This window comes from Paramisgurnus dabryanus, chromosome 6 (assembly GCF_030506205.2).
Source record: "Paramisgurnus dabryanus chromosome 6, PD_genome_1.1, whole genome shotgun sequence".
Taxonomy (NCBI): Eukaryota; Metazoa; Chordata; class Actinopteri; order Cypriniformes; family Cobitidae; genus Paramisgurnus; species Paramisgurnus dabryanus.
In genome coordinates this window covers 47,312,437-47,324,302 of record NC_133342.1, presented here as the reverse complement: position 1 = coordinate 47,324,302, position 11,866 = coordinate 47,312,437, and the positions used below count along the sequence as shown (strand labels likewise).

Here is an 11,866-nt window from a genome sequence, read left to right as displayed (position 1 = left end):
CTATATAAGCCCCTCTGTTAACTTTTGTTCAAGCCTGTCTAGATCTTTTATCAGTCTAGAAAGATGTTGGAGAAAAGACATCATCCTCTTCTATAATCTCCATCTGTAATTGGATTAACAACTGGACCAGTGAATGCAGGTGACTCCAAGATTGTCTCGTTTACAGCTGCAATATCAAAAAAATAATTGAATTGAGGCTTTTTATATACATTTAGTATTTTTTATTAAAATTCATAATGAGCATATGTATACATTGATTTAAAACAGTACTCAAGACTGTAGATTTACTGTGAGGTTTTGAATGTTGGACAGATTATCAGACCTGCATCTGCCTCAGACATGTTGATGTTTAGCTAATGACGATTTTAAATACATTTATTATTATTTTTTTTTAGGCAACTTACTCTCCATTCGACCTTGCAGGTCACACCATGGTCTCAAGAGTGAAAATGAGTGCTCTATGGATTGAACAGAAAAGGTAGTATTAAACAGTGTTATGTTGTATTTAAGTGCCATGAACAATGCGTTTATGTTTTCTTCCTAATTATGTCAACAAATGCTCTCTTACCTTGCATGGTACTTTAGGTGAATCAAAACTCCAACCATCTGTATGAGGGTCTGGATGGATAAAGGATGCCCACTGGAGCTGGAAATGATGGATCAGGTCATTTTCATTTGTCACATTTACAAAGAAGCACACTCTAAGGATTGCGTTACCCTGTCTGTGGCAAATACACTAGACAAAAGTATTGGGAGGCCTCATTCTAATAAACATGTTTATTTATTCCAGTATGTCCAATCAAAACAAATATAAATGCTATACCATATAATACCACCACAAAGAATTTTGATTTTGATTTTTGTTGCAACAGTTTTGTAAGTGCCTTTTTCTGTTCCGAAATAACTACAGCTTCTTGTACAAGTTATTGATAGGTTTAGGTGATGAGTTGTTGGCTAAAAACCTTTGAGTCATATCAAAGGTGTTAGCTGAGTAAAGGTCTGGGGTTTATTCAGACCAGTCAAAGTTCTTCCACACCAGACTGAATCACTCATTTTCTGTTTGAACCTTACTTTGTTTGTAGGGTCATTCTTAAGTTGGTATTGAAAAGGGCCCTGCCAAAACTCTTGCTATAAATTTAGCATCAAACGGTTTTTCTAGAATATCATATGCTGTAGCATTAAGATTTGTGCTCATGGAAATAAGTAAAGTATTTAAACCTGTTTATTAGAAGGAGGTGTCGCAATAGTTTTGTCTATATAGTTTATGTTTAACAAGCCAAAATAACTAGGGCTGCTTCTTTTTAAGAACTTTTGGGTATTTTTAAATCAGCCAGAGGAATAACAGTCCTTAAATGTGTAATGTACTGCCATAATTTTGTAATGATCAAACGTGAGGTCAGATTCTTGTTAACCTACTGTTTTCTTTCTTGATGGTTAGCCGAGTGTCCCAGGACAGAAAATCTGTTTCGTATGAATCAGAGTCAGACATTAACATCTAATATGTAATATCTAGTGATATGTTTTCTTAGATAATGCTGTGAACAAATGCTCTTTTACCTTGAATATTAGGTGGATCCACACTTGAACCATCTGTATGATGATCTGCACCCACTGGATCTGTAAATGGTGGTGCAGGTAAGTTTCACAAGTAAACAAACTCAAATCCTATTCAGACCATTCATGATTCCAGCAATAACCAATTTTTTTCGTAACAATAAGACTGCATTTACAATGCAAATCTTAATGCACAGATCATATTTTTTTGACTATATTCATTTTTTGTTCTGCTCTTTTTATATTTACATAAGACACTATTCATATCTGATATCGGTGTTACAGTAATTTGCAAAACTACAGTTAATATGAGTGTCATGATTTGCACTTGAGTTTTGTATCGACTTAAGCCAGGGTCACTGCCAATTTAGGCATGTTTTAATTATGACACTTAAACAATTGTATATGTACTTCGATAAAGGTTTTTGCAATCATGGAAACATAAGTGAATCGCAGACAGCATTCTTCTTTTACGAATGTAAAATGGCTGGAGTAGTGATGTCACTAGCTAAATTAATTTTCATTTGACCTCCCCCACAGAAAGACACAGCACATCATTATATCGTTGGCTCCGCCCACTGGTGTTCAGTCTAAAGTAGTAGTTGTTGACAATCATAAAGTTGTAATAACAGTAAGATTGTGATGTCAGACAAACATTGTGCTGTTGCTGGCTGTGGGAAATTAGTGTCTTTGTAAGGGTCGCAAATAATTTGAAAATATTTATGTTTCAAAATATTGCCCCCCTACCATGAACTAAACTGGACTGTTGCAGAGACCAAGTGTAGTAGGGTACGGAGCGCTCACACTAGTCACACCAAACTTTGGAGGTAAAACATACTTTGGTATGATACAGTATGCATAGTGTGAGTACCCCATAATTTTACTGTAAACCATGCCGCTCCTTGGAGCTTATTTCTATGTATATTTTAAATACTTTCTTCATTCTCTTGTGATTATTTTTGCAGGTTTCTGAATTGATGTCAGATGCAAAGCAGAAGCTTATTTTCTTCCAGTTTGGCTTCATTGTGGAAAAATGCTTGAAACTAAAATGCAGGTGACATTCTTTTGTTTATTGAAGCTATGACAAATAATTTGTCTGTTTAGTTAATGTTTTATTCAGTGTAACTGTTCCTAAACATTGTTCCTCGAGGTCCTCTGCTATTCACATTTTGTATGTCTTCCTTATTTAACACACCTTATTCAAATCATCAGCTCATTAGTAGAGATCTTCATGAACTGAACTGAGGCTGTGTCCAAATGTTCACACTTGTCTTTGCACTAGACTACTTACATTACGTTTTTTTTGTATTTGGCCTAAGTATTCTAGTGGGCGTGAAGATCCCAAGCGTGCATGTAGAATTATTCATCCGATGGGACACACTTAGCATGTGTAAAAATTTTAATCCAGGTAGTGCCAGCAATTTGCACCAAAACGTGTTTGTGTTTTATTTACTACTTTTAATTTATATTTAACATTTTTAAGTTTTTCTGTAAATAAAATGAACACTCTGAAATGAACATTTGCTTATATCAAACTTTTAGATGCAGAATTATTTGCTCCTGTAAAAAAGCTCTTTGTTTTGAGTATGTAGCTTTATTAAAGTGTATTATTTATTCAGTAGTCCCTTAATAAACGACACAATGTTGCAGATGTTTCACAAAATGCATAACAATAATGCAGTGAACACCATAGAAATGTTAACATACAATTAAAAGTCTCATGCTTTACATCCAGAACATGATGCACGATAGGATGCACAAAGTGATATTTGGACGCAGCCTCAGTCTGTCAGATAAAAGAGACATACAGAATGCACAGAGCAGTGGGACTCCATGAACAGAGTTGAGAACCACTGCTGTAACTCATTATATGCTTACCTGACTCATGCAGAATTCTGGCCTGGTGTTTGGTCCCCCCTTTCTCTGGCTTGTGTCTCCATCATCATTACACTCTTGTCAGTGTAATAGTATCGTCGTCTGCGTACCAGGACTTTGTTACTCAGCTGTCCCTTCTCCTTCAAGCTACATTTTTGTCAAGCTGCAACAAGTTGGAATACATAATTATTAACGTTTAATGATTTTGATGTATGAAATATGTAACAAAAGCAAAAAATGTATAGACATTCTATTAAGAAATTACCTTTTTGTTGTTTGTTTACTGACCTTTCAACCATATTGCATTTATAATTGATCATCATACCTTTGGTCTACTGTTAACAGGCTACTTTAGAAAACAAAGTCAAACAAAAAAGAGAGAAAAAATTATAAATGCTGAATGTGTCTCATCTTAAATACATTGTTGTTGTTTTTGTTTCATTGAATTTGGATGTTTTGATGATTTAAGGAAAATTTACGTTGCATATATATTGATGTTTTAAATCAGAGTTTGTTAATGACACTTAATCATTAACAAACATTTAAAAAGCTTTATTACAATACTAATTGATAATATTAATGTAATAATCTTGTTTTGTAACACCCTAAATCACTGAGCGCACAAACGCTACCCCTGTTACAAGCATGAGTGGTTGACTTCATGCAGACATGCGCAGACATTGAAGTACCGCGAGAGTGATTCAAAAGCCCACGAAACAGTGTAATCACGCGGTACTGTGATGTCATACTGGTTAACGCTAAGCCACGTGAAGCCGGACACAAGGGCTACACTAATCTTTGGGCTGGAGTAGCCTGTGGTTTTTAAGGCTTCGTGTCTCTTCGCGTTAAACGATCGCAGAACGATTTATTTCTCTTTTTCACCTCGATCTTTGGCCTCGTGTGATTTACCAAAACCAACATGTGAAGTTACAACGCTGACGAAGGAGTTTCATCAGTAGAGGTAAGTAACCAACATTATGTTATGCATGTAGTGGATCTAAAGATTGATTGTCGTATATGATCATTCTTTTTTTGGTTTGTTTGTTTGTAACGTTTATCAATGCAAGCCAAAATCGAGCTGCAAATCCTGAAGGCAAGGCACGTTGAACACGTAACCATTTTCTCAGCGGTGGTGGGGTAAACATTTGCTAAGTTAGCCTAGACCAGCCCCTGTTTAACTTAAAGTTACTTGAGTTATAAAATGTATCAATCTTCCCGCCCGACTTGCTTGGAGTAAGTTAACGTTATGTAAACGACCGGTATTCATTAAAAGCCTTAAAGTTTTATAGCGAAGTGGTTTGATAATTATGTTAATATATTTTATCAGTTGTATTAGCTATAAAGTTGTTATATCTGTGAATTAATTCGTATTTTTGTCAGTTTCTAACAACACATACATGACAAAAGGCTAGCGTAACGTTAATAACGTACGTTAAGTTACTTACCAACACGAACAAACTGAGTCTGACAGACAAATTAACTTAAAGCCAACAATAAATAAAAAAAACATATTATAAATTAACATAAACGTTATGTTTACGAATTATATTATTTACATGTTAATAATGATGTTAAATGCGAAGAAAATGTTGAAGTGTGCCTGAGGAAAAACGGTCATATGATGAAAATGGCGCTCACGTGACGTACGAATGGCCTCGCGACCACTGTCTATGCTCGCGACCAGCTCGCGCTTGCGCGACAGAAGGGTTAACTTTCTGCTCCAACCTGCAACCATTTGAATGCAGGGATAATAACAAATAACCAAAGTTTAATAATATTGCTGGATTTTTTATAATGCTTAATAAATTATGCGTGTAAATTTACACATATTTATTACGTCACTGACATTGTTTTTTTATTGCGTTTATTTCTTTTATATTGATTGAAAATGAAAACCTTATTTAATTTACCTAAAATTTGTTTGTGTTTAACACTGATTTATGTTGTTTTTCTGTTTAATATTAGTGTGTCCTGGTAAATGTGTGCTCGGAAACATGCAGATTACAGTATTTACAGAGCCGACCTTGAGGCACCCACTGATGGATAATCTGTTTACCTAAAAACAGGTAATGTATAAACATTGCAAATATAATGAATTCACAAGTATATAATTTCACAAATATTAAATATTATTAACAATTATTATTAATAATGTACATATTAAATCATATTATACATGTTCAGTTGTTCTGTTAAGTTATTTGAAGGATATGCATGGTAGATCAATTAGATTATCTTTCTCACTAGCTATAAGCAGCATGCTATATAAATGTTCCACTTAAAGGTGTAGCGGAGGATTTTCTTGAATTTTAGAAAAGAAACGCCATCTCCGCTTTTTTAAAAAAATGCAATTGCGCAACACTCCAGATTGACAACTAGGAGGACCAATAGTCTTGATGATCCACCCGGAAAATCTAAATTCTCCGCAATACCTTTAATGTTTAATGCTCTTTTACCTTGATTGTTAGGGTGGTGTTCATACAAAGCAACTTATTGCTCATCTGCTTGAGAGAAAGTTACTGCTGGGGCTCTCCTGCTAAGGTTGTCTTAATTCTAAAAAGAAATTAAGTCATTTAGGCTTAGGTCATAGCAAGTTTTGAATGAATGACTTCACAATCTGTTTTAATAATGTTTATTTACAATGTATTTTATTCCACTTACCTGAATCGTGCAGAGGCTTGATGTTTAGTCCACCGGTTGTCTTCTCCAACCTCTGAGTGAAGCCACCACGAGGGGTCGTGTTAACCATTTTTTTTTTTATTTTAGTGCACAGTGAGTGTGTCTACATAGTCTAAACGCTTAATAAACTGATAACGTGTAAGGTCATTTAAATGCATAAAATGGTTTTCTTTTATAGGGTAAAGCCCATAAATGGCAAAAACTGATTGGCACAGGTAGTTTTTTTGCTCTTAAACCAGATTTTAACGTCTTTTTTGCCGTTTCGTATGTGCGTATGTCTCCACCTGTGATAGATAAACTTAACAAATAAAAGTAAATTAAAACGCTTGAAACATGTTAATGTAATAAGCTGATTTTTATAATATCATAATAAGATAATTGTCCTCTTATTATGTGCATGTAAACATACTCAATGTCTTTGTTTATCCTTTGTCTCAAGTCACACTGAGTGTGAGAAGTAATTTGTCCAGTGCTGTCGTGAAATCTAATGATAACTGCAATTCCTTCAGTCTAACATGATGGTTGAATTACACACAGATAAACTCACACTTTATAGACCACAAGATTTGAGTTCAGGCAGATTAAGATAGTTGATTGAGTTTAGTTGTTATAGTTTGGCTGTTGGCTCATATTATTGATTTTGACAATTTTCTTACAGCCCTTGTCTGTCAAAATAATGCAACCTCTGGTTGTAAAGCACATTTTAAACTGATCTTCTTCATTCTGTCACTAGCCCACCACAATCCATGTTTACCAGCTGTGGAAGTGCAGGCCAAAAATCTTCCTTCACCTGTGGGCCTCTACCCACATGTAGATAAGGTAATGAATTATTTGATTACTGTCGCTGTTTCTGTCACTGGGGCAAAATAACTGCCCTAGAGAACATGAAGAATAGACAAAACTGTGGTATTGCGCTAGCCCTAAAAATGTGAGAATCTTGATGTTTCTAACACATTGTACAACCGCTTAGTAGGCATGGGCCAGTATAAGATTCTGGCGGTATGATTACCTTTAGCAAAAATACCACGGTTTCACAGTGTTGCGGTATTCCCATTGCTACACAATTTTTTTTTATTTTTAAATGGCAGGTAAAAATAAAGCCTTTAAATTATATTATATATAATATTTTCGAAATGTATATTACATGTAAACATCAAATCAATCACATGACTTAATGAATTTTGTATAAATACAGTTCATACCTTGGAGACGGTTTCACAGACCATTTTAGTGGTTTTGTAACCTTGACTGTTTAAAACCACGGTGTACCTTAAAACTGGTAACCAGCCCATGCCTACCGCGTAGTATCTATTATTAAGGTGGTTGACAGGTCTGTTTGCATGTTATTGCATTGGTAATAATTTATTGTTTATAGTCCAATATTGATTGTGAGAATTATTTAAATTTCCTTAAAAATGTTCTAACATCTTTTCCTTTCTTTTCTTAATGCAGCACTTCAGGAGAAACCTGCCTGTGATCTGCTAAGATGCACAGATTCAACTCTGGCCCATTGTCATCCCAACACCTCATCTGCCATCAGTTTTGTTTAGTGTCGGTCTATTGCAAAAGTTCTTATAAACTTTAAATGAGACTTTGTGTTAAGCAGGGGTTTCCAAACTTTTCATTCCACAACATATTAAGCCCAGGATACACAGCAGGATTTTTGCAATGCAATAAGACCTTATCACACTGTGTGACAAGGATTGTTTAAACTTCAGCAGTAGACTGTCGATGAAGACACCTATTGAATCTGAAGCTGCGACATCTGTCATCAGCATGCGCTAGTGGTAAACAAATACAGGTTTGCAGATCGTAGAAGCAAACACATTGTTGATGTGCGATGATCATGCTGAACTTCTTACACTGTCATAAAACTATCGTAGGTGTCTTTGGTCCAAGGACTGGGAAAACAGACGTCTTTAAACCTCTCACACTGTATGAGATAGGACCACCAATTAAGAGCCACGATCACAGAAATCTCCACGATTGTTTCACGATTGGTAATCTTTCATCTGGGACAGCCAAAAATCGTGCCGTGTATTATGGGCTTTGGACAGGTGTAATCTTATAGTATATCAAAACCATTGCTAATAATTAATTGGACAAACCATCACTACAATGCAACACTCACTATCTTACGGTGCGACCCACAAGTGGGTCTTCACCCACAGTTTAAAAACCCTGAGTATGAGAAAGAGTATGTTGTATTGTAATTTAAGTCACATCTAAGTGTTATGGAGCAGTTTGTCATTATATTCATAGTATTACATGGTTCTTTCAGCAGTTACTACGTTACAGTGCTCTTAAAGTGTCCTGATCAGCTTTGGGTCTTGTGAAGTAATGTAATGAGAACTTGATCAATAGCTTTGCAGTATTTTGTTACACTGTGGCTGTAATCATATTAACACATAGGTTAAACATTTTATTCAAATTTGGTAAACAAACTAGTCAATATAATTCATGCTGTGATGGATTAAACGTGGTCAAATGATTGTGTATTCAATTTTTTATGAGGTTTCTTCATCTATATAAACATTCTCAATATCACCTTTGGTTTGCTCAGAGTTTGTTCAGATGATTTTTAAAACTAAATGTTGTGAAAATGCAAGGTGTGTTACACAATTTCAATGGATGGCGTGGGGTCAAAAACTATCAAAAGTTTCAACCTTAGATATATAACTGTTGACAAACACACTTAATATGAGTCACACCCAGTAATTATACTAAGCAGGAATTGCAGAAAGCATTAAAGCAGGGTCACCTTAAGATAATCAGCTTGTTGGCAATTGTTTTATTTATTTAAATGTATAACGTTTTTCATTTCAGACTGATAAAACAGTCAGAGGGGCAGTGGCTGTTGGCAATGATGTTCTTGTGTGTTTTGTATTTGTTAATATTTTGTAGTCAGAAAGAGTATGAGATCACCTTTTCTTGTGCGTGGTGCTTTATCTACGGTAAGTGCCTTTTTAACGTTTTGGATTAAACGAAAAATGTCTATATTGCTTTTTTATTATACGTGATATGGGCTTTTATTAATTATATTTAATTATATTTTTTGCTTCAAAATTAATGCCAACCCTTAAAAACATGTTGACTATATTTTTAAAACAATTAAACAAGACATTTATTTAAAAAATGAAATGAGTTGGAGGTCTTTGCTGATTCGTCTGCGTTTGATCGGATTCAAGACCAAACGGAGATGCATTGCAGGCAGGTAGGAATTAGAATTTTTTTAAGATCTTAAATACGTCTTGTAGAGATATGGAAGACGTATTATTCAAAGACGATCGTCAGCAGATGTAAAGATCTTTACAAGACGTATCTGAGACGTACGTGTGCTATCTGGGCAGATTTCGCTTTTATTTATGCAAGTTTCAACCTTGTACACATGCCAGTATTCAACTGAGGTAGTTTCTGTAATAAACAAATAAGACATAAAAAATAACCTGTCTACATACGGATTCAACCGTATTACAAATGAAACATCATGAACTCTCATATATACACTAAGCAAGGATATAAACTACGGAAAGAAATATAATAGCATAAATCACGTTATGCAGCATTATTATAGCAACAGATAACAAACTGTAGAATACAGGATTATGCCCATAATAAGAAGAACTAAACATATATTGCAGGTATTAGTGTTATAAGCACCCGTGCTAACGCAAGTGTTAGCGCGATTACACTGATAATTATACAGATCACGAAACAGCTGCAAAACTGGCGTAATGCCAGAAATAGTTACGGTGCACACAAACATTAATCATTAAACATAGTATAATGATATGAACTTACTGTGTCATAAACTTTAACTTGCACTGAAGGATGCTGCACACGAGTGAAAAGCTTGCGAACTCTACGAAAACTCCAGCTAGTATACTTTCGTAACAGAGAATACCACACTTACGCTAGAAACGTATATGCTTTAAACTATGCACTGCGCATTTCACGTAACCCAACACTTTAACGAGATAAGTTACGTACAATAATAGATAAACCATAAAGAATTCGCAACATGTATATTATATTAAAACATTTACATTTACTTAACGGATTCCATTTTTCTTCACTTATTATCATTTACTTAGTTCTTGTACACACCCATGATGTCGCCTTTGCTCTGGTGGGTTGCATTGCAAAGGGAGGAGTAACTGGACACGCACCAACAGAGAGAAGCGCGGCATCGGCCTCCGGTATAGTTATCCGACCCAAAGCCGACGTAACAGACAAGCTTGATGAGCGGGAAATACCGTTGACTTGACTGAAGATTTGGCCGATGCCTGGCCGATACTTATTAGATGTTTCAGATAAGGAGGCCGACGTACGCTCTTGAGCCGACGTCGGGCAGACGTACGTGTGCTGTCTGGGCAACTGCTCTCATCCAATCCCCGCTCCACTTGAAACTCCACCTGGCGCTCGCGTTCGCATTTTGAATGTGAAATGAACTGCTTTGCCAAGCTGAAAGTTTGTAGGAGAACTGTGTGAAAAAGAGTTTGGCAAAAGTGATACCATTGACCGTTTGAGGAAGCTTTAGGGAGATTTGGGACTGAAAACTGACGCTGACACGGCTGACTTTTTGTTGAGCAGGTAAGCATTTATTTATACTTTTATGGTGTGAGGTGTTACATAAATATCTTTTTATCAGTCTGAGAACATGCTCATGCTGCCGGTCGGCATTGAAATGTTAGCCGTTTAGCATCGCCTATCACGGGTCAAAGTAATTATATTTCTTGAAGTGCTTGAATTTCAATAGGCCTAGCGGGTTTCTGTTCGAGCCGATCGGAATTTGAACAAGATGCGCTGTGTGCTGCTATAACAATTACTCAAAACCTTAGCAATACTAACTAATAATTATTGTGCAATTAATGTGCGCTAGGCAGCACTTTTGACCAGGGTAAACAAGGCTCAGGAGGGGAAACGTATTCCAAACGTTGTTGTAAAAGTAAATGATGTCAATCAGTCATAATTGTAAGTGTTCATTCCTTCAAGGCTTTTTGTGTTTACTGCTTTCAGCTAAATCTCTGTAAATCTCTGTTCCGATGTTTTCTATCGGTGATCACAGCTTGACTGAGTGATGTTGTTCAGGTCGTTTCCCGGTGGGAGGGATCAGGTAGCACAGAGGGGAGGTGTGTGTGTTTTTGTGTGGAGGGGCGGGATGAGTTTTTTAAAACTTCCCAACCGTCTCAGGCTTTCTCGACCGATTTTCAACATCGTAGACTACAGCTTTAAGATCAGTAACGATAATTAATAAAATGCAACTATTTGAATGATTTTCATTGCCCACCTATATTTTTATATTTACGATGAGAAATTATAGTACATTACATTCTTACAGTAGCTCACGTGAATCCTACAAGTTACCGAGATTTCAGATGCTAGGAGGTCAGTTAATTTCTCATTCAGATATTGATAATGACCTATTAAACAACATATTATTTAACACTAGAGGTTGTGTGTATAACATTACTGTCTATTTTTAATGCATCTCTCTCTCACACACTTTTCTGTTTAAGTATGGGTGACATTTATATTAATGATGCAAGTTTATTTTAAATGCTAACATAAAAATGTTTGTGGTTATATTATTTTCACAGATACATTGATGCGTGTCATTGATGAAGTGGACAACTGTGAGGATGATACAATTCAACATATTCCTAATCTATGATGCAGAAACACAATGGGAGGATCCATCCATCTCTGACCACAACTACACTTTAAAATCACAACTCAACCCGAAGCAACCTACATC

At 35.7% G+C, this 11,866-nt stretch overlaps 1 long non-coding RNA gene across 4 annotated transcripts; it reads left to right on the top strand.

Moving 5' to 3' along the window:
- On the top strand, window positions 1-9,425 carry LOC135787914 (uncharacterized). 4 transcript variants are annotated; one of them, XR_012336913.1, is made up of 10 exons: window positions 1-139; window positions 396-478; window positions 586-664; window positions 1,570-1,635; window positions 2,327-2,381; window positions 2,520-2,608; window positions 3,446-4,390; window positions 5,395-5,495; window positions 6,842-6,927; window positions 7,561-9,425. It is a non-coding gene; the product is annotated as an uncharacterized lncRNA (long non-coding RNA). The 4 variants fall into 4 exon arrangements; XR_012336911.1 differs by having other exon boundaries at window positions 2,327-2,417; XR_012336910.1 differs by lacking the exon at window positions 2,327-2,381.
- Window positions 9,426-11,866: the final 2,441 nt, after the last annotated feature.